This window comes from Monodelphis domestica, chromosome 1 (genome assembly GCF_027887165.1).
Source record: "Monodelphis domestica isolate mMonDom1 chromosome 1, mMonDom1.pri, whole genome shotgun sequence".
Lineage (NCBI taxonomy): Eukaryota > Metazoa > Chordata > Mammalia > Didelphimorphia > Didelphidae > Monodelphis > Monodelphis domestica.
Window position 1 is genome coordinate 269,812,911 of NC_077227.1, and position 24,553 is coordinate 269,837,463.

General features: G+C 37.2%; 1 long non-coding RNA gene across 1 annotated transcript; it reads left to right on the plus strand.

The window, feature by feature from the left end:
• Positions 1-1,167: 1,167 nt before the first annotated feature.
• On the plus strand, positions 1,168-24,319 carry LOC103094676 (uncharacterized). Its single transcript, XR_457410.3, has 4 exons — positions 1,168-1,686; positions 14,940-15,017; positions 18,796-18,891; positions 24,049-24,319. It is a non-coding gene; the product is annotated as an uncharacterized LOC103094676 (long non-coding RNA).
• Positions 24,320-24,553: the final 234 nt, after the last annotated feature.

Sequence of the window (24,553 nt, forward strand, 5' to 3'; positions counted from 1 at the left end):
AGGAAGGGGGACAATTTAGACCATATAACTTTGGGAAACTGATGTGGAAATTTGTTATTACATATAATTGGTGAAATAAAAAATCTTTTTAATAAAGAAAAAATAATAAAATAAAAAGTTGAGTTGGGGTTGTTTTAATAATATCTTTTTCTCGTTTTTATTCTTTCTTATCTTAATTCTAGCTTTGCATTAATTTTTATCTTTTTAAGAAAAAATTATTATTTTTTATTTTTCTAAAAAGTTTGTAGCCTGATCACATGTATACAACTTCTTTGGAATGAGTGCACATGATTAATTTCTTTTCCATTAAAATAAAATGAATGTCATTTTTGTAATATATGTGCTTGCCATGTCCAGTGGCTTCTGATTCTTTTCTCTAAAAATGTGTTTATGGTGTTAAAGCAGGAGGTTTCTGTGTAATCTTTATCCTTACTTGCTATAACTGATCTATATTTTCTAACATTTTTCACTATTTCCAGCCATTCTCAACTTTGCATTGAAGCTAACCAAGTACCAAAGTACAAGCTGGCTTAATGTGGGGGTCTTGTTGTATTCCTTATACTATTCCCCCTCATCATCCTTTATAACAGATGCTGGCTCATAAGCTACAGTTATTTCCAAAGTAGTTCTACTACTAGCAAATCCTTATCAAGAGCACTACAATACTAGATGACCAAATATTCCATGAAATGAGGTTTCTTGTAATCTTTCAGACCTACAATTAAAACAGCTCCTTTATTTGCCTCTTCCAGCTGTGAGATCTCTGTTTTGCTAGAACTCTTTCCTGTCCTCTGCTATCTTCCTCTTAGGACGTAACGAAACCCCAATACAATTTGTCATATTTCTTATGTACAAACCACAAATTAGTGAACACAAAATAAACAGATCTATTTACTCTCCTGCTGAGAACACAAGTAGACCTACTTTTCGCAATAAGTGTTTTTCACCTACATTTGAGCATTTCCACAAAGATCATACTACCCATCAGACATGAAAGTCTTACTAATGGCCTGAAATTAAAGAATGCGTGGTCATTTGCCCATTGTCAAGAACTCCAAGCAGTTTATCCTTTTAATTACAAAAAAAAAAAAAAAGCCTTGGTGTGCGAGTTGAAAAATAATTAAACGATAGAAAAGCTAACCAGCAGGTGGCACTCTCACTCAAGGTTGCAGACTACCACAAGCATGGGAAAAATTTGTTCACAAAAAATTGATTCAATACGCTTAAGCAAATAATGGACAGATGCCTTACTTAGCAGAGAAAAAAAAAATCTGTGGATTCCATTCCTGGTTTCTACTGAATTGGGGTTACTAAATGGGATGTAAGCAGTCAGTTTATGTCATTCTGCAGAAAATAATTCAGAGTTAGAAAGCACCATGTAGAAAAGGTCCCTGGAAGAGAACACTTACAAGATTTCTCTGGCTCCTAACTGCCTGCAACATTATTTTATGGACACAAATACACATCCATCTTTCGAATGCAAAAGACAGTCAAAGACGGGACAGAGCAAAAGAAAATATAAGATAAGACAGAACTGGGTGGTTTTTGTTTTTTAATGAAGAGATCCAGGGAATACTTTTGTTTTAATGCCTAGCATCTAATGGTACCATCTAGGATGGCAATAGGAACTACAGGTATTGCTCCCCGCTTCATAGAGGTCTTTCAATTACTGCGCAAAAGGAAAGGGTGAGTAAAAATAATGCTAAGTATTTCTATTTCATAGTTCATTTTTATAAGTTAACTTGTTTTATCTACATGAATTGCCCTCTAAAGTCCTACTGTGAAGTCATATCAGAACAAACTCAGGCAGATCCTACTAAAATGGAAAGATTCTGAGTATGGACCTATAAATGGACTACATCTGATATCTTAGAATCAGCCTAACTGTGAAGTTCATCAAAAAGCTTGGCTCTGGGGGCAGCTGGGTAGCTCAGTGGATTGAGAGTCAGGCCTAGAGATGGGAGGTCCTAGGTTCAAATCTGGCCTCAAACATTTCCCAGCTGTGTGACCCTGGGCAAGTCACTTAAGCCCCATTGCCTAGCCCTTAAACACTCTTCTGCCTTGGAACCAATACATAGTATTGATGCCAAGATGGAAGGTAAGAGTTTAAAAAAAAAAAAAGCTTGGCTCCTTAGTAACAGTTTGTGTCAGTCACAGCAGCTGACAAGGAACTGTTTATTAAGGCAAAAGGGGGTTATAACTTGTGTCAATGGAAGGTCCTCCCACAACAACAAATTTATAGATCCTTGAAGTGCTGAATGAATTTGTATAAACAACTTCAGCCCCCCTTCCTCCTTAAAAAGAAAAAAAGAATAATTATCCCATTTGTCAGAAATAAATTGAAGTACAATTGGATTACATTACCTGCTATCCCCCTAGTTAAAGCCTTCATCACTTCTTGTCTAGATTGTTGTAGCAACATCCTAATGGATCTCCCTAACTCAAGTCTCTCACCACTCCAAAACATTCAACAACTTGAAATCAAATTAAAGATCATTAGTCACAAATCAAATAATGTGACTCCCTTATTTAATCAACTCCAGTGGCTTCCTATTGCCTCTAAGATAAAAAAATTTCTCAACAAGGTGCTCCATCTCTCAAGGGGTGAGCTGGGAAATATTTAACAACTGGATCACTGGGTGGGGATAGGGGAAATGTGCCCACAACAGACTTTTAAATTTAATCTGCATTTTTAACATTTTTCCATCACTTTCTTAAGGTTAGAGAATCAGCAAAACAATAAGTCAAGCCTTGATTTATAGCATTTACTGATTGAGTTCCAAGATGTAAATCGTCCCACTGAAAATTTAACAATCTGATTTCCTGAACTCTAGATGGCTTCTAAAGGTTTCTGTCATTTTCTATCTCCATGCCTTTAAGCTGGCTGTCCCTTCATGCCTAGAATGTGTTCTCTCCTTACTTCTGCTCACAGTCTCTTCCAAGCATCTTCTCAAATACCCCTCTTCTACTTGAAGCCTTACATAATCAGGTCAACTGCTAGTGTCTTCCTTCCCAAATTGTTTTGTATTTAACCATCTTGCATACATTCATACTTATTTGCTTTATGTTTTTGATGTACATATTTACATATGTATTTGTTGCCTTCCCCATTCGAATATTAGCTCTTTATGAGTAGGAGCTGTTCCCTTCTTTGCACTTGTATCTCTAGCACCTAAGACAGGGTCTAATAGTAGGCACTTAATAAATATGTATTGACTCATCGATTGATTGATTAAGACTATGTCAGCATTAATGCTAAGAAAGAATTTGACCTCCTATACTACAGAGTCAAAAGGACAAGAAACCAAAGTCCCGTAGAACAAACCTGGTGGTATGTGTGAAGGGTTAATGGGTGACAAAAATATGATCAAAGGAGACACTCTACTACAGAAATACCCCACAGGCACTAGAAGTTTTCTTCTTTGTGCTTCCACAGCCCACCCTCAGCTTCCAACACATATACTAACAAAGTCAAATGGCCATCCATTCTGTGGTTCCACATGATCTTTCATAGATAGGACCCTGGGATTTAGAGCTAAATAGGTCTTAAAACTTATCTAGTCCAACTCTCTCATTTTGTAGATGAGGAAGTATGTCTATGGAAATATGCACAAGCCTAAAACCCCAAAGATAGTGATTAGCACACCTAAGACTGGAACCCAGCCCTCTCAACTCCAAATCAACTTATCTTCCTAATATACGATGCTTCCAACTCAAATGACATCTTTGTAAAGTGCTTCAAAACTGTAAATTGTAGGCCATTCTTATGACCTGCATTATTACAACATTATGATCAAGTAAATGGGAACTTGGGTCTTAAAGATAATGGGAAATATCATGAAGTTTTGTAACAATAGGAAAGATCATCTTTAAGACCCAAGTTCCCATTTACTTGATCATAATGTGGTAACTTCAGTTACAAAATTACATCATTCCCACTGATAAGGAGGGAAGTATAAGAAAAATGAGTTTAACTAGGAAAGAAATATCTGAATAACTGTGTATAGTGTGTACTAAATTAGTATTATCACTTAAGTTCTTTGTTCCTGGCTATGCAATATTTTTTTAATGTGGTTTAAAGGAATCTATTGCAAAAGCTTAAATATTATAGGTGATGGTAGTGACCCACATAGTCAATCATATGCTGGGGCAAGGTCAGAACAATTACCTAAATGTTTCTGATGCAACATGGACATGTTTTTTTCCAGGTTAACGCTATTCATTAGTCAGAGCTTGTGGCAGACTTCCTAACTGACTCGGAATCCAGGCATCATCTTATTTAGGAGAAAGCAGAATCAATATAATACACTGGAGACCCAGGCTTGATTTTTCAGGATAATGTGAATTGGTTTCAATTAAATTAGTTCGTTTCTGACTCCACAGGGTGCAGTGCCCAATTGTCCAACCAGTCCATGTTATGTCTGATTCTGTGGGAAAGCAATGAGATCAAATAGAAAGACTAAATCTCTGGAGGAGCCTGAATTCTAGTTCCAACTTGGCCCCTGGCTATCTGGTTGACTCTGGAAATATAATTTGATTCAGTTCAACCGCCTAATTTCTCTAATGTCTCATCATTTTCATCTATAAAATGGGAACACTTGTTTTGCCTATCTAACAATCTTAGCATAGAAACAAGATACTAGACTCTATTTGTTCCTATGATTCCTCCTCTTTTTTTCTCTGATTTGCCTCCCTCCCAAGTAAGAGCAGTTGGGAGACATTCAAAAGAGGTTGCCAACTTCCAGAACTGCTTCCTTCAAGCAATGGCCATTAATCTTTATAAGATTACCTCTACTTACAAAGAACAGGGATATACAAAAAGTTATATATCAATCAATTGAAAAGCAATAAGCCTCCAGCTTTCCCAACATTTATTCTCCCCCACCTTCCCTCCAACCTCCATCTAGTACTCTTATCTAAATCACATTGCCTCCAGCTGTGAAACTGATTGATTACAGTTTTGTTTGTTGTTTCAAATGGGGCTAGGAGGGAGTAAGTAGGGTGAGAAGGGGATAATTATGTAAGAAATCCATTTTTCTTTATTTTCTTCTCAAAAGAAAGGAGAGATATGAAAAAGAATAAATGAATAAATGTCACATGCATGCAGAATTAATTGATTCAGAGTGTTTATATAAACAAATAGATTAGAGACTGGTCCTGTGATTTTTATTGGCATATGGTACTCTTAAAAAAGGAAATTTCCTCTACAAATTCAGGTTGGTATCTTCTCTTCTTGGAACCTTAGAGAGTTGCCAAGGCCTAGGGTCACAAAACTAGTATGTCCTAAAAGCAAAAGTTGAACCCAGCTCTTTTTGATTTTGTAGGAAGCTCTCTACTATATGCTATGTTACTTCTCCTTTAAGTACTAGTGTTGTTATCTTTCACAGCACTCAGTCAATTCAGTTAAACTTTTTTTTTTTGTCATTCAAAGGACTGATGGATAGTTGGGTATTTTGCAGATACAGATTTAGAAATGTCTATCCATAAAGAGGAGGGGAAGAAGGAAGCAAACATTTATTAAATACCCTACTGTGTGTCAAGCATGTTGCAAGTATGATTTCCTTTGATTCTCAAGGCAACCCTTTAAGATAGATGCTATTATTATCTCAATTTTACAGTTGAGCTACCTGAAGCAGACAGAGGTTAGTTAGTTCACTTGTCCTGGATCATACCACAAGTAGGCTTCTAAGGCAAAATTTGAATGCAGGCTTCTTGGCATGTGAATTTCACTTGAAATTATAAACTGTAAAGTGTCTTCCCAAAAAAAGAAAAAGTATCTATCCTTTTCTGAAAAAAGAGTTCAAAGCCCTTTTAGTAAGGAATTTCCAAAAAATATTTTAGCTAGAAAGTCATTCCCAATACTTACTCTAAATCTCTTCTGCTACACCTGAGCCCTTTGTGTTGGCTTATTGGAAAGAAAGAAAAGTTGTTCACTACTACACAGTGTCCCTCATATACAGTAATTGGAAATTTTCCTTAGCTGTCTCTCATCTTCTCTTCTATCTTCCTCCCCCTTTCCAAACTTTCTCTGGGAGTTGAGGGGAGAAGTCAAATGAAAGCCAGGGGGGTGGGAGTGGAAAATGTGGTTCCACTAATGAGTAAGATATGGATTGTAGAAAAGGAATGAGAGGGACAATGAAAAGCAAAAGAGGAACAAATTTTTCTGGTGTCTCCCCTGGAAGGGAAATTTTCATTGGTGACTTACAGGGTCCAGAGTAGATAAAGTCTACTGTCAGGACAATTGACACTGAGAACATTATCCAGTCATTTGTTGCATCTTCAGAGGGGAATTGATATCTCTGTATTGTTTCCTGGCCATCCCTACCCAAAGCCTTCATTTATGATGGGAGAAGAAAGAAAAAAAGATCTGGAACACTATTTCCTGATGTCAAGTCCTCATCCAGTTCTCCCTGCTCCCATTCCAGTGTCTGAATGGAGAACCTGTAAGATCTTGCTCAACTCTAAACAGAGCTCCTAGATGGATTGTGTGTTGAACCCCATCTTCTATTCACCTCTTAGGCCACTCTCCCATTAAGCCAATCACTTCCCATCATTTTGTCAGCTAACTTAGACCATTTAGAACCAAAGGGGGTTTGGGAAGAGCCTAGCAAAACTATTTGGAAGTAACACCAAAAAATAAATAAATAAAATGATGAATGTGGGAGTACCTCTTCCCAAAGAATGTATAGTGACAATATGGTATCGGGTGACCCCAAAATGTGAGTATTGAAAAAAATGCAAATCAAAGGACAAATTAAGTTAACAATAATTCTTATTAGTTGTCTAAAGAAGAAGAAAGAAACCTAAATAGCAGGCATTTTTAGCCTTTGTAGCCTTAACAACATGGCTATCAAAACTTCAGATATTGGCAAGTAATATGAGCCATACTTTCTTTCCTGTGTAAATAAATTACTCCCAAATTAAATTGGGGGCTATCAAAGCACACTCTTGTTTTCAGAACATGAGATTTTAATTCTTAGATGAAGATGACTATTATTATCATTATCATTATTATTATTTAGATAAGTAGACCAATCAGTGGCCTCCAAGGACCTTTTGCTTCTTATCAGGAATGAATGAGACTATTATCAACAGTGTTAACAGAACTGGTTAAAAAGTGGATATATTCTCTCCCAAAGGCTCTTTGGTCTAGTTGATGACAAATAATGAATTTAATTGTTTTTTGATTGAATGGGCTAGCTATTTTGGCAACTAGAAACATAGCCTAGGGCATGTGAAAGAATCTTGTTTAATAACAAGTTTTAATCTGTTTATACTTGTTATCTAACACATCAGAACTTGTTTCAAATGCAAAACTGTCTACTGATAACTAGACTTTTCCCCTTGGCTTAATACCCAAAATACAATGAGTTAAGTCAATTCATGAGAGGTTGTTTTTTTTTCATTCATTACTTCATATATAGTTCTTGTTAATATCTTCCTGGGGTGCTTTAACAACATTTTTGTTATGGTTTTGAGTGAACAACATGTTAGTATAAAGTCTTTATATATAAAGAAGCCATCTAAAAATCAAAATGCTCTTGTGATTTTCATCACCAAAACATGTATCAGTTGCAAATGTGAATGAACTATATTTCAGTCCTATATTCAATTTAAGGCTAATTTCACTAAAGCTTGTCTTTATCTATAAAATGGAAACATCTGCCTCACCTCTATCAAAATCCTAACCCAAAAATAGAAACAAGAAACTAGATCTCCTTACGCTTCGGATTTGTTCTCTTTTTTTTTCTCAGATTTTCCCCTAATACAGGAATGAAAGGGAGACAATATTGTGTTTCATAAAGAATTTAAAATTCTTGCAATACTTTTCCATGGGACCACATTTCTTTTTCTTCCAGGATAGTCTCTAGGACAGTCATTTAGCTATCAAAACAATTTTTAGTTTCCAATGAACACAATTTTATCAAGGGAGATCATGTAGCAAGATAAGGCTATATCCTATGTACTATAGCAAATGTGGGCCAATGCCAACCCCACACTTATGGTAAGCCTACATTTGACCCAAGAACCACTTTGTAGATTGTTTATTTTAAAAAATATTTTAAACTGTAATTCTCGAGTGATTGTTAAGGAGATGGAGCTAACTAGTCAGTTCTTAAAAGTAATCATGACCTCAACTCTATGGATTTAACAAAGCAACCATGTGGAGATTCTTAACTGAGATAGCCGGTCTAAATCATGCTACTGGAAGGCCAAAAAAAAAAGCCTTTAATAAAGGTGTTTTCTTTCTGACTGGGAACATTTTCAGATGTGTTAGAATGGGGTGAGCAGGAAGTCTCTAATCACCTTTTGCTCTCTAATAACTGTGATTACATTTTCCACAGCCCATCCCTTGGACCCATCAACAAGGATGCAATGTCTAAAAAGAAAGATTGAATCTGAAACTTTATCAGATATTTACTGACTTAAGCCCATCCATTGGTATAATTATATGTGCTTAGGCACAAAGACCATCTTTGCAGAGAACTGATTGCATTTTGAGTAAAAAGTACAAAACAAGGGGCAGCTGGGTGACTCAGTGTGTAGAGAGCCAGGCCTTGAAATGAGAAGTCCTGGATTCCAATCTGACCTCAGACACTTTCTAGCTCTGTGACCCTGGGCTTAGGCCAATTACCTCACCCTTACTGCTCTTCTGCCTTGGAACCAGTATTTAGTATTGATTCCAAGACAAAAAATAAGAGGTTTTTTTTTTAAAGTACTCAGCAGTGTGCAAAAATAAAAACTAAGGTAATCCTAGACTGCTTTTAAGATATAATATGTAGAACAAGTGAAGTGACAATCCCACTGTACCCTACCCAAGTTAGAATACAACAGGAGAATTATGTTGTCTGGCAGTGCCTATCCTAGGCAGATATTGGCAAGCCAGCCTGGATCCAGAGGAAGACTATCAGGATGACCAGGGAACTCAAAGTCATGCCAGATGTGGAGTGGTTGAAATAACTAGAGATGTTTAACCTAAAGAAAAAGGGATTTAATAGGGACATGATCATCTTCAATATTTGTAAGTTTACCATGTAAAAATGAGAATAAAACGTGTTCTGCTTAGTCCCAAGAGGACAAAACTAGGAACAGTGGGTAGAAGTTAAAAGGGGCAAGATTTTGTCTCCCTATGAGGAAAAAATTGCCAATAACAAACCATCAAAAAAATCAACCACCTTAGTAGGCAGTGAATTCCCCATTGCTGTTGGTCTTCAAGGCTAGATGACAATTCATCCAATATGTAGAGGGGATTAATACTTCAGGTAGGAAACTAGATGACCCCTAAGAATCCGTCCAACTCTGAGATTCGATGATTTCCTGAGTAGAAACATATGATAAGCAGTGGAGGTCTGGGAGGGAGCTATTCAACTGCTCTACCATGACCCCTGACTCTTTAACACCTCCTTGCTGTGAATAACTATAGCAGTCATACAATACCAACCAAAAGCCCAAATACATAGATGAAAACCAAAAAGTTAAATCAATCATTCACTGTCTTCAAGCTCTTTAATTCTCTGATATAGACCACCTGCCAGGGATAGTACAGAGGAAATTCCTGAATAGAGGAGTCTCTTCCAACTCTAAATTTCTAAAATGCCAGATTTATAAAAAGTTGGTTGAATGTTTCAAGTTTCATTCAAGTATTTGGCTTCTTAGGCATAGTTTTGTATTAGCAAGAGGGCAAATGAACAGCGTTCTCAGCCTACTCTGGTACAAATTCCTGCTCTCCTCCTTTTAACTCTAATTGCAATTAGTCATCATGAATCAATCAATACATAGACCTAGTATTTAATTTCCATTTGTAAGAGCAGGATACTTAGTATTCCCCGGATCTATCCAAAATGATTAGAAGATGGGTGTAGAAAAGAGGGAGATATCAACAGTGACTTCATGAAAGATAATAACTAGGTCTGTCAAAATGCTGACAGATATACCGTTTACACTGATATCACTCACTGACACTATGTAACTAAATACCTTAGACATTACTGTTTCACTGCCAGTCTTGTTTCCTGTCTCAAAAAAAAAAGAAAAGGAAAGGAAAGAAAAAGAAAAGCTGATCTAAGCTGAGACCTTTCTTTGAAGTCAAGGTGAGATCCAAGTGAGCTTTCTACAGCTACAGTTCACCATCAACTGCTCACTGTCAATTCAGTCAAATATGGGATGATATGGCCTTTTCTCCCCACTAAATTGAAAAGTTGTTTGATTAAATTGACTAGTAAATTAGATGGTCCCACAGAGAAAAAGCCTACTTCCAAACCATTATTATTATTATACTTTAAAGAATTCATCTAAAGTTAAAACATTGTCTCAAGGAAAAATATTCTATGTGACCTTGAGCAGTTCTTTGAAGATTCTCAGTCCCCAGGCACCTATCCAAGATGATAAATTATAGATGCTGATATGAGATAGTTGTCATCAAGGGTTCTCAGTTCCAATCCTACTTCTGCCATTAACTACCAGTGTGAAATTGGGAAAGTTTATTAATCTCTCTGGGTCTCAGATCTATGATCCTATGATTACACAACATCTAAGATATCTTCTAGCATTGGATATATGGTTTAATGATTTTCTTGCGCCATCAGGGAAGGGAATTATACTGGAATTCCCCATAACTATGAAATTACAGGTCCTAATACACACACAAACTATTCCTAGAATTTAGAGCTCTAAATTATCTTGGTGACCATCTAGTTCTACCCCTTTTACCAATGAGGAAACTGAAAACCAAAAAGATAGAGTGATACTCTTGAGGAAAGTAAATAGGGTACTGAACAGAGAGCAGGACTTGAAGTCAGGAAGACATGAGTTCAAATCCTGCCTCAGATACTAGCTCTACAGGTTCTGATGTCCCAAAGTAAAATTGTTCTATCTGTATTTATTATCAGTAACCTCTAGGGAAATGCCTACCATTCTGTTCCCTTATTTGCAGATGTCAGATTTAATGTGCTGTATTCTAAAGTTGTTCCCAGCATTAATCCTTTTTCTCAGGCACCAGAGATACAACACAGAGCTAGTGAGTGACCACTTAAAAAAAAAAAAAAACTCTTATCTTCCATCTTAGAATCAATACTGTGTTGTTCCTAAGGCAGAAGCATGCTACAGGGTAGGCAATGAGGGTAAAGTGACCTGCCCAGGGTCATAGAGGAAGGGTATTGTCTGAGGAAAGATTTGAACCCAGGACCTCCCATCTCTAGGCTTGGCTTTCAATCTACTGAAGCACCTCCCTATCCCCTAATGACCACCTTTTGCACATAATCCTACTGAGTTCTTAAATTTTGGTTTATTCCATGGTTCTTATTCTTAAGAGAATAGCTGGTCATACAAAAAACCACCTTTACCCCACATCAAACATTGAAACACAAAATCACACACTTTTTCTTCTCATAACTTTGGATGCATAACTTTTTTAATGTCAGGAACTTTTTATTCTTAATATCTCAGATTTTTCACATAACAGAATACAAATGTTTAGGATACAAAAAGATTTCATGCAAATTGATTTAAAGTGCTAAGTGTTTTGAATATTATAGACAAAAATAGATTCTTTTGATCACTCAAATGTTATGGGAGGGAAAATAAAAGAAAACCAAACCAGTAACTAGGTGTCGAAGACAACTTGTAACTGATGTGATAAGTCTAATAAACACCGTTAAACCCTTCTTTGTCTTTTGGAGTCAGTTCAGTTTCTTCATCTGTATAAAAGGGGGGAAGGAGAGGTGACAATGATAATAATTGCACCTACTTCTCAAGATTATTATGAGGATCAAATAAAAAAGCCTATTTACAACACTGTACATGATAACAGCAATATTGGACGATGATCGTCTGTGAAAACTTGGCTACTCTCAGCAATGCACTGATCTGGGACAATCCTGAAAGACTTATGACGGGGAATGCTATCCACCATCCAGAGAAAGAACTGTTGGAGTCGTCTTTCACATCAATGAAGCTTTGATTTTATTTGGAGGTTTTGGTTATATATGACTTTGCTCTTACAACAATGACCAATATGGAAATGTGTTTTGTATGAAAATAAAAAATGAAAAAAAAAACATAAGAAAGCCTATTTAAAGCACTTTGTAAACCTTCAAACACTTCATAAATGCTAGGTTATTGTTATTCATTACAAGAGCCAAGATTCAAATGTAGGTTCTTCAGCAATTCGGTGCTATCCTGTTGGTTCATGCCAAAATCTTAAACCATTTCAAAATGATCCCAACTGAGAGTCCCTCAGAGCCTCCCCTGAAAGATCAGATCCATTTCTGTGACCATTAAAATACACCCAACTCGGGTGAGATTGAATCATCAGTGTAGCAATGTCTGTAGGAATACCATACCACAGCCTAGGACAGGAAGCAAAGGAACACTCCATTTAATTATGGCAAGAATGTGTACATGCTGTTTGCTCTGAGGTACTTGAACTGGATCTCAGCCAGAGCACCAGGGTTGTTGACACCATCTCCAAGAGGACAAAGAATCTCAAAATGAACTGAGCAGCCAGAATATCAATTTTATTTCTTAGCCAAGAAATAAGGCATCTTAGAACACTGTGCTCCTCATAAGGAAAATGGTAGGTAGCAGCTTTACTGAAGTGGGGATAAGTCTGAACTGGAATTGTAAGTGTACGTCTCCAGAAATTCCGCCATTCCATCGAGGTAGAGGAAGGTGGGTGAGAGAGCAATTCAACTCCATTTGAGTCAACGCAGCAAGCTTTTATGAAAATACCTGTTAAGCACAAAGGAATATGCCAGGTAGGCTAGAGATCTAAAAACATAATTGAAAAATGATCACTGCCTTCAAGAAGCAGCGAGGAAACAATTTGAATCCACTTAAGCCAATGCAAAATACATAGAAAGGCTGGGTTTTTGAGGGGAGCACTAAACTCTGAAGGGATTAATAAAGTCTTGTATGATGTCACGCCTGAGCCAAGTTTTGAAGGGGGGGGGGGGATTCTAAAAGGGAAATGTAAGATCTTTAGAGACTATTTCAGTTTTATCTTTATAACCCCAGCACGTAGTCCTAGACTTGGCACACAGAAGGTCTTTAATAAATGCTTGTAGAATTAAAAGTAAAGATGAGGCAAGAGAGCATCCCAGGCATGGGCAACCTGTTCAAAGGCTTGGAATTCAAAGGTGGAATATAGTATACTAGGAATGCCACAAAGGTGACCCGATTAGTCTCAGCTGTAGAGTGCAAGGGAGGAGTAACATGAATTCAGTATGCAAAGATAAATTGAAGGCAGATTAGGAATGGCATCCGACACTAAACAGAGAGAGTTTGCATTTGATCCTAGAGGCCACAGGGAACGACCTGCCTCTCTGGTTGCCATAGTTGTCTGGTTCTTCCCACCCTCCCTTGCAGTGTACATGATTACGAGAAAAGATACACTTAGTAAGCCAAGTAGGATCTATATCTGTGGATGATAGAGTGGGAAAGAACACTAGATTTGAAGTTGAAGGACCTCTATTTAAATCCTGGGTCTGTTGATACTTTATATTACTTTGGGTAAGATGTGTTCTTCTAACCTTTTTTTTTTTTAATCTGTATAATGATGGGATGTTGTCTACAGTCCCTTTTAGCTCTAGAAGTATCTTAGTAGCCCAGTGGATAGACCTCTGAGCATAGAAGCTTCCTGAAAAGAAAAAAAAAGGCCTCAGCTATAAAGAAATGGTAGGTGATAAAGTGACTGGGCCTAGAATTAGGAAGACTTGAGTTCAAATTTTGCCTCAGAAACTGGGCAAGTCACTTAATCTCTATTTGCCTCAGTTTCTTTATCTTAAAAAATGGGGACAATAATAGAACCAACCTCTCAGGATTGTTTTGAGGATAAACAAAATAATATTTATAAGGTGCTTTGCAAACCTTAAAGAGTTTTATAAATGGCTGCTCTTAATTTTATAAACCTATATTCTTTTTTGCAAATGCTGGTCTAACCCAAATGTGCTGAATTCTCTAGATCCAAAACAGGGTAACTATATAAAACCATTGGGTTTGTACATATAACTTCAGATGAATCAAAGCAGAAACTTGATTTTTATAAGTATTTTCCCTTTCCCTTTGCAGATAATGCTATGCACGATTCACCCACTGGCAAAGAGTGGTCAACTATTCCATTTCTCATTACCATATTGTAAGGTCCTCAGTGTCTCTGATGATCCCTCTTACACTACCCACTCAGGTTTTCCTCTGCACTTGCATTCATCTTTTATTATTATTATTAACCCTTACTTTCCATCTTAGAATCAATATTTCCTATTGATTCCTAGACAGAAGAGCAGTAACAGCTAGGAAATTGGGGTTAAGTGACTTGCTCAGAGTCACATAGCCAGGAAATATCTGTGGCCAGATTTGAATCAAGGACCTCCCACCTTCAGGCCTGGCTCTCTAGCTGTCTCTGTATATATTTTTAAAATCTAAAATGATAATGAGTTCTTTAAATATTTTTATTAATCTCTATGGACAACTCCATTTTTGAGAGATTCCCAAGCCTCTTGGGCTGACTTACTTCCACTAGAGATATTTCAACCATTTGGGTTATAGGAATTTAAAAGGTTCTTTTAAGTCTTTATATGTGAACTGGCATGATCTGTATCCCCTTCATGAAGCCATTGGGTAGGGAAAAAAAAAAACAAAGAAATGAGGCTAGGGGTTCAAAGACCAAAGCATTCGTCTAATTTCTGATTTCTGAATTTCAGATTCAGCCTGAGAAATCAGTCAGGGATTCTACATATCCTTTCTCTGAACCCTTGGAAATGTGTTCACCCAATGTCTTAAATATATATCAGACTATACCTATTTTTTAGTTCTCTGTAGAAATGTTACTATACCAGAAAACGAAAATTCAAACATAAGCAAAAATGTCTATTTGAATGTAACCAATACTTCAAAATAAAGTGATTGATAGTTTCTTAATCACTTTTTTTTCATGTTTATAGTGCCAAATACTCAGAACGTGGAACAGAATGGAAGATGACAGTCAAGTCAAATCCTATATTATCCTGAAGACTTGTAAGGTCAGTACAAGGGCTGAAGTAGGGCAAAGACATCAGCCAGTATGGCCTTTAGAGGATTTACATGTGGTCACAATCCAAAAGACATGACCTTGGGAGGATGGAGCTTATTATATTTCATTTTATCCCATGTTGAATTAATTTAATTAAGCAAAATATATGATAACATTAGTAAAAACAAAAATCCACTAAAAAAAACCCCCTTTATTTCAGCACTATGTTTTGGCTTTATCAAGAAAAAAGAGTTTTGTAAATATGTTCCCAGTTGTCTGAAATATTTTTGCAATTAAAATGGCATCATCTCTACTCTATATAGTATCATATCTCCCAGGTTTCACATTCCATAAGATTTTTATTATGGTTAGCTAATTTCCAAAGGAAAGTAAGTTACTATGCTTGTGCAGTTAGTTGTGTGAAATTGTTTATTTTGATATTATGCATGTAGAATTAATTAGCTGGAATCCATACCTCGACACTTGAATAGTAGAAATCTTCGACAAAAATCCTAGAGTTAAGAGACATGGCTCATACAATATAGATTTAGAGCTGGAAGGGACTTTTGGGATAATAGAGCCCAATCTTTTCTTTTTCCCTTTCCCTTTTCCTTTTTTTTTTCTAATGCCAGATATTGAGTCTCAGAGATGAAGTGACTTGCCCAAGATCACACTGGTAGCAAGTGGTAAAGCAACAATTTGAACCTAGATCCTCTGACTTCAAATCCAAACTTCAATAAGTTTCTATGTGTGTTAGAAATAAGGACAACCTAAGGATTCAAGGTTGATTCAGAAATAGAAATAGTCAGACACCAGTAATTTAGAAGGTCCTTTTTAAAGATAAATGCAAGAGGAACAGCTAGAGAGCCCAATGGTAGAACACTAGGATTGGAGTAAGGAGGACATGGGTTCAAAATTGACTTGAGGCACCTCCTAGTAATATGACCTTGGGCAAGTCACTTAACCCTAATTGCCTTAGACTTGGTACAGACAGAATGTAAGGTTCTTTGGTCTTTTGTTTTGTTTTAAAGAAAAGAAATTAATAGAAAGGCTGATTTCAAGCACCCAGTCTATCAAACTACCCTTGAAGCTTTTCATTCCCAAACTGATATGCTACAGCTTAAGGTCTACCTCCAAACTTTCTTGAAAGACCTGCAAAGTTTCATATAATTTAAATTAAACCATTTCTCTAAATGGAGAACTTTCTTGTTTTTATTTGTTTTCTTTTTGTTTTTGTTTTGTTTTGTTTTAGTGTGCATAAGGAATAACCAAGAAGAAAATGCATTTGTATTTCTTTATTTAAGTCATGTTTTTAGGAATAGTAGAAAGCAATGAAAGATCAGGGAAATATAGTTATACAACTTCTTGACCCCAATTGCATGCAAATCACTGAAAACTATGCAAATTATTAAACAGCAATATAGTCTCAATTCCTACATAATTTTCCTATACAGTCCCTGATTTAAAAAAAAATTCTGTAAAACTTTTGGACCCCAGTTGAACTATCTCTTTCTCCCTGTCTTTTCTCTTCTTTTCTCTATTTATCTATATATTTTAATTGAATCAAATCAAGTTGAATTGCATTCAACCAAATTGATCTTTGACCTCCAAATATAAAGTATCTCTTTGCCCCACCCCCAAAAAGAAAACAATATTCACAAAAAGAACACAGATGAACATTTTTTTCTATATGCACAATTTGCCAATTTTACCATGTCTATATGATAACCTATTTTTAATTCTGGCACGGGTGTGTGTGTGTGTGTGTGTGTGTGTGTGTGTGTGTGTGTGTGTGTAAAAATCATCTATGGAAAAGGATGCTTACTGTGTAATAGAATTGGATTTTGTCTATGCTTATACAATGATTGACTAAAATGTATATTTCTCTAAACTGAAACAAAATTGAAATGAAAATGCTGGGTGGGGACAGAGTTAAATATTGAATATTTAATGCTCTCTCTGGTGTTGGAAACACTGTATTTTCACCAAATATTAAAGTTTAAGAGACCTTAGAAATTAAACAGGAATTCTTAGCAGGAGATCTATGACCTTTCTATATCTATATTGAAATAGATAGATGATAGATAGATAGATAGATAGATAGATAGATAGATAGATAGATAGATTTCAATATAATTGGCTTTTTTTTGCCAGTCTATGTATTTTATTTTATTGATTTCAAAATATTATTCTGAAACGGGATCTAGAAGCTTCCCCAAACTGCCACAGAGGCCAATGACACAAAAATATTAAGAACCTAAGTGTGACACCCTCATTCTACATCAGGGAGGAATTTGGGGTCCAGAGAAGTTAAATGACTCATTCAAAGTCACTCAGTGACAGAACTCAGAGTAAGCCTTGGTTTCTGAACCTCTAACCTAGTTTATTTGCTTTTTGTATTCTAAAAAACCTGTTCCCTCTCTGCTTTCTGAAGGGGATGTATACCATGTAGGTTCATTTTTAAAGACTCCTGCCACAAGCATATCCTACTGTTCTCCTCTGGTCCTGTATTTACCCTTAAAGAGAACCTTTTAAATTCCTGGTGTCTGACTCTACCTCTATTTCTGAATCAGTCTTGAATAAACTTCCCAACATAACTGCCAAGTGCTGCTTTGATCTTTTTGGAAGGAGATGGAAATTTAGCTCTGCTGTACTGCCTCAAGCAAATTCCCCATACACAAAACCCGAATTTAAATGCCCTTGAAATAAGTGGAGATGTGGGAACATATCCAAAGGAGGTATTTGTCCCTAGTGGTCATTAAGGATTTTCACAAGACAGGAGGTGCTAACCATGAGACCTCATTTAAATTTCAGCTCTACTAATTACATTCTACCTGAATAACTTCCTGTAGTTTCAACTGACCATTTGATTCATCCATTTCTAATAAGTATTTATCAAATGTTCACTCACTAGTTGCAAGCTGCTGTCCTGATATCAGTAAGTGATCAGTCTTCAAAGTAATTTCTTATTTTTATGATATTAAATTTCTGCCCTACACAAACCAATTCTAGAAACACTGTCCAGCTGACTGCTTCAGATTCCTTCTGATGTTGTGGTTTCCTCCAAACCATAACAGGAACTCAGATACTTTTCTCACAACAAATCTGTGAATTAGGTAAATGGATATTATTATAAGACCCACTTTACAAAGAAGATAACTCAAGATTAACTGACTTACTCATATCAAGTGACTAGAATAGAAGATAAAGAGCTGGAAGGGACCTTGGAAATCATCTAGCCCAACCTCCTCTCCCTCCCCATTTTTTATAGATAAGGAAATTGAGACCCAGAAAAATAAAGTTATTTAGCAAAGGTATTCATTCACACAAGTAGTAAAACCAGGATTTGAAATCAGGTTCCTTGACTCCAAACTCAGTGTTCTAGCCACTGAACAATCATGTAGTAAATACCAAGGCTGAGACTCAAACATATAGGCTAATGCCCACTCTCTCTATGACATGATTCTGTCTTCAAGCCCATTCATACAGCTCATATAGTAGTATGTGTGTGTATGTGCATACATATACATATATACACATATGCATACATACATATTTCTTGCATGTCAGGTAAGAAAGATGTACCCAAATTAGCTTGAAGAATGAAGATTGCAAAATGAGCATGTTGAATTTATCCACCATTCCAGAATTAAATCCCCAGAGTTATAACGCTGTGGATTATAGTCCCAGATCTGCAACTAAATCTTTTTCAGAGTTGACTATCCCCAGAGTATAATCAGACTTTTACCAGGCACTTATGGAATAACTTGCACTGTGCACTTTTCCAGGGGATAAAGGGAAGACTTGGCCATAACCTGCCACAACTGAAAACTAATGGGAATTTTCTTGATCTACTCTCAAGACATCTTTCAACTCTCATCAAGGTAAGGCTCTAACTAGGTTTGTTGTTTCCCTGACATTTCTTCTGTGAGTAAGTTAGGATAACTACTTGTCCAGCTCCCTAGTCACCAGAGAGAAGTGTTTTAATAAGGATACTGTCTGTAATCACTTTATGAACTCATGGGAAAGAAAAAAAATAAGGGAGGGAAGCCTCTTTAGGAATTGAGCAATGCAGTGATGTTTGTAGTTATCTAGGTCTCTTAAGGAGGCCATCTCAGTGGTGTTCTCCATCATCTAGCTATGATGACTTTGCATTACACTCCAGAGTCTTTAAGAGCCCAAGGTTATCTCTATTCCTTGACTGTAACCGTCTCTTAAGGACAAAACCTTGTCTAGGGACAAAAACTTTCAACGTGGAATCAATAAAAACGCATTCATTCAGGTCTTACTGTGTGCCAGGTAATGTTTTAAGCTCTGGGAGTACATAGAAAAAAAGCTTAAGTGGTCCCTGTCTCAAGTCCCATTCTAATGAAGGAGACAGCACAGATACAAATCAGTACTTAAAAGATAAATAGAGAATTAGATGAAAAATGGCCTTAGAGGAAAAGATACCAGCACCTGGCTATTGAGGGACTGGCACTTGATTTGAGTCTTAAAGCGAAGTCGGGGATTCATAGAGGTAGAGATGAAGAGAGATATCATTCCAGGTGTGGAAGACAGTCAGTAAAAATTCATGGAGTTGGGAGATGGAGTATCTTGTTTGAGGAACAGAAAATAGGCTACTATGACTGGACCATAGAGATCATGGAAAGATGATAAGTGGTCAGGTTGTTTAAAGCTTTGTTTGCCAATGAGACTTTATATTTGGACCTAGGTTGTTAGGGAGCCATTAAACTTTGTAAAGTAAGGGAGTGACAGTGTTAGACCTCCACTTTAGGAAAATCTCTTTGGCAATTGTGTGAAGAATGGACTGGAAGTGGGGAGCCTCGAAGGAAAGAATCCAACTAGCAGACTTGAAATAGTCTATATAAAGAATTTACATTAGATGTTTGCTATGTCAAAGAGAGGGGTCAAGGATGACACAGGACCCCTTCCTTCATATTTTTCTATGGTCAAAAATGGGTCCAGACTAGACCTAAATAAGTAATAATAGCAGCCCCAGGGAAAACTTCAACAACTCCATTACCCCACTCCCCTCTAGCTGGTTAATATCTTTCACTTCTTTAGCTCACACAACTGCCCTAAAATCCTAAATCCAAGAATGGTCAAAGACTAGACTGAATGAAAATTGGGCAATGTAGTGAAGCCTCAGGACTTGGTTCCCTCATGTGTGCGGCAAGCCTACCTTCTGGAAATCCCTTGACCCTTGAGGGGGGAAATATAGCTCATTCTTACAATATTTATCCCGTAAGGAGCAATGGATGGTGGATCCTCCAACCCTAGGAAGAATGTCATATGGACAGAGAACTTACAGCAAAAGTCTAAGATGGGGACAGAACAGTAAATTTTCCCATCCCATCTAGCCCACCAGTCCCAAAACCCGGACAGAGGCTGGAGTCAGCTCTGCTTTCAGCCCAGGGTCAAGGTCACTGCATTAATGCCACTAAAAGATAGTCCACTCCCACCCCCACTCCTTACTCCTGATTTTATGTCACTCCGACCAAAACAGAGGCCTCCCTCTCCCATCACTGGGCAGCAATGAGCAGCACTGGGCACTTGCACCCAGCTGCAGCTGCAGTTAATCTGGGGCTACAAAGCTGGCAGAGGGATCAACTGAATTGGTGATTCTTTATTGCAAACCAAGATGACCCTCAAAACGGTACCAAATGAGGTGGCACCAACAGCCCACGCTGTCTGCGGTGAACTGAGGCTCAGGAGGGACTGAGGTGGGGAGGAGGAGGGAAGGAGGGAAGAACTCGGTGGGGAGGCACAAGGAGAACGGGCCCTTTTCCCCTGCTTCCATCTGCCAACCCCAGTCTCTCTGCCTGTCTGCCCTCCCTTCCTTCCTCCCTCCCTTCGGGTTGGGCTCCGCTTTCCCTCCATCAACTAACTTCAGGCTGAATTCAATGCGAGAAGGCTCCTTTGAGCTTTTGTGCTGGCCGGGGGAGATGTGGGCGCAGGAGGGATCGCATTACAACTTTCATTTCCTGAAATGTTTGAGGGAACATCCAGGGTTTTTATCCCCTCATCAGACCGAGCGTCGAGCTCAGGTTTCAGGCCTTGTCACTCAGCTGTCACCAAACAAACGAACCTCTCAGAGCCCGGGAGGGGAGAGCTACCTGCTATTCATGACCCCTGGAGCAGGTGATCGCTCATGGGAAAAACAGGTAGAATTAATCATGGGGCTGTTCTCCTTTTCCTCTCCTTTTTTGGCTGACCTGCACACAATCTGAAACCTGTCAGAAAACAAATTAACTCTTTCTTGCCTCCGAGAAGAACTAAAATTTAAATTTCCCCCTTCCCCACAAAAAAAAAAAAGTGCCTTATATCCCTCAAATCAAACAAAATTATTCAAGCTGAGAAGGCAAGAATAGTGATTTCCTAGGTTTTGAGTCAGAGGACCTGGGTTCAAATCTCAAAGGTGGCTTTTCTATGTAACCTTTTCTCCTTCAGCCTCAGTTTCTTCATCTGTAAAATGAGCTTTAAGGACCCTTCCAATTTCATAGCTATCATCCTATTATTACCCTTATTGCATTTTATTTTTCAGTACAGAGCCTATGTCCCACAGGTGAGAGAGGTTCTAATATTCTCTTTCCTAGGTATTCATGCAGATGGTTTAGTCAATAGTAAAATAGTAGTCAAAATCAAGGGTTTGGGGTTGATGAATCCTCCTTAGTGGCCTGGAGTTTAGCCAAGGGAAATTAGAAACAATAGAAAAACTACTTTAATGTTCCAACCCAAAATTAAATCAGAGGTGATTTTTTTCTTAAAACAGAGAAAGTTCCATAAGTGGGCTTTGTTTATTTGTTCAAAATTGCTTGAACTATTCTTATTAGGCTCTATAAAAGTAATCAAAACTGAATCTTGTTATAATTTTATTTAATTTTCCACACTTAAAAGAAAGAAAGAATAGAATGAAAGGAAGAAAAATATGGGATTTGTTTCCATGGATGATATTGGGAAACAAATAGTTAACCACAATCACTTGGGAGTCAAATCAATCTATATTGGGTTTTGTTTTTGTTTTTTAATCATGACGAGAAGCACCACTATTGCTATTCTTTGCATTTTAGTTTTGTTCCATAAATAATTTTCTTGTGAGAAGAAATCAAGAGATACTATATGTAATCTTCATTCACTTCTTTATGAAGAATTCATCTGTTTATTTTAAGATAATCACTGCTTACAGATTCCCAGCACTGATTTTCTTAAACAAGCTATTTGTACTTAGAGGTAGAGCCCTGAGCAATATTATTCTTCAATTAAAATCAAGCACTTGACTTCAGGAGGAAGCATGTTATGTTTATATAGCATCTGTAATGCATAGAAAGTATTCCCAGCATATATCTGTAGAGACAAGAGCTCCCTTGTTTAAATGTTCCTTTCATTACATAGATACTAAAGCACATTGACTTTTCTAAACAACCTAATTTTCATTCAACCTGCTTGTCATCCATTTCCTATCTCTATGCTGTCCTCTATATCCTATGTGAGCACAGTCTTAATGCTGTCTTCAATGTCCTACCTCCATGGTCTATAGCCTCACAAGGGTTTCTTAGGATTGTAAGCAGATTACTGGGCCTCAAACTGGAAGTCTGTATTCTGACAACAGACGTTTATGGCACAAATATGATTTTTGTAAAAGTATGACCAAAGGTATATTGTTGGTTGAAAATTATCTCCCCTCCCCCAATCAATTTATTGCTGTTCTCTGGTGTTTAGAACATTTCTTATAATTATCAATGCTATTTAGAATACAGCCTTTTCAAGGTAGCTATTATAATATGTGGATACCTTAAAGAAAAAGTGAAAGGAAAGGCAAAGTGATTCTTTCTGTAAGTAGAAACATAACACAGGATATAAAGAAATTTGTACAGTTAATGCAGTAACAGACTGACACAAAGAACATTCTTTTCTGGTGATGCTCTCTTTTTCGACCTTCCTCAAGAATTTTAAGATCCTTTGTTTAATAGGACCAGTAGAAATTAATAATCATAAGAAAAGGTCTAGGACAATTTTTAAAAATTATTTTAAGGGGCTCTATGCATAACTCCTAGTTATCTACTCTTGCAAATTCCCTGAGTAAAATATCTTCATCTTAAAAGAGACCATGGAGTTTTTAAAGCAATAATTTTAAAATCCTGGATTAAAATAATTTCATCTGCAAATTAAAATCTGATTTTCTAATTCATTGTGTTACATTTTGGATATGCCTGTTTCAAGGGGATAAAAATGTATTTCCATATTGTTGAGGTTGGTGTGGTGCCAACCAGAAGGGAATAAATACTTCATTATTACTGTCCTACTTATACTTGGAAAAAACGTGGATAGTTATATATATATAAAGACTCCTACTGGAAGTCAAGGGAAGAGAACAGCTAGTACCTCTTAATTTAACCCAGTTGCAGCTTAGTAGCTAATTCAAATAAATTTCAATATTTAATTAAATCTTAAGTTAAACTTTTTCTTTCTCAGAACAGGATTCTGTTGGAGAGGGTCTGCTCTTCACCTTCCCTTCCAATAACCTAATTAATGACACAAAAGAGCACACCATTCTGGCAGTGTGTAAACTTTTCAGTTAGGTAAAAACCTCGGCAGTGACCAATTTCAGGGGAATGAAAATCATTAGAGACACTCAAGTAGCAAAACAAGAGTGGAGAAAAATTCTTCAGGTAGTTCTAATCTACCTGCTGGGAACTCTCTTCTCAGTTTTCCATTAACAAGTTAAAAAGAGGGAAGTTAAAACCCTGATGCGAAGGGCAGTTCACTTGCCTCTCTGAGTCTAGTTTCCTTTGTTTTTAAATGCTACTGCAGTGTTGTTTCTCGCTGTCTGGAAGGACCAGCGCCTTGAAAACACTGAATGTCATCCTCAGTAGGGGAACAGGTTTCCTATTTCATCAGCTGGACTGAAGTGTGTGTGTATCTGTATGTGCTCAATTTTAAAATATTAGGAATAAAACTAGTCTCTTCAGAGTAGTATTTTTCTGTATAGAAATTTGTTCTGCAATTTGACCTTTTATTGGCTTTGTTTTGTTCCTCAGATGCCTTTCCTTCGCACCTGGACAACTGCTTCCTATATTGAGGCCACTCTTTCCTTTCAATACTAGTCAAATTCTGGGTCCCAATTAGCACCCAAGGATTTTACACTGAGCCCTTGAGGGGCCTCGGTTAAAGATTTTGAGCATCTGTGAATCTATACCAGTGCTTGGGGTTGGAAATCCAAGGAACCCTGACAAAAAGCTGTCACCGGGCCCCAGTAGTTTTTCAGTTCCTACTAACTTCAGTTTTTGTTTTTGTATTAAAAGGAATTGAAAGATCCTTCCTCCATGTAACAGATTCTGGAGAGGGCCAGTTGTCACTCCAACTTGCCTTGGGTTTAGAAAAGATCAATGAGGCTGGGGAGAAAATGCTAGCAGTTCCCCGTGTGTGGTGAGAGACAGAGAGAGAAAGAGAGAGAGAGAGAGAGAGAGAGAGAGAGAGAGAGAGAGAGAGAGAGAGAGAGAGAGAGAGAGAGAGAGAGAGAGGAGAGAGAGGGAGAGAGGTGGG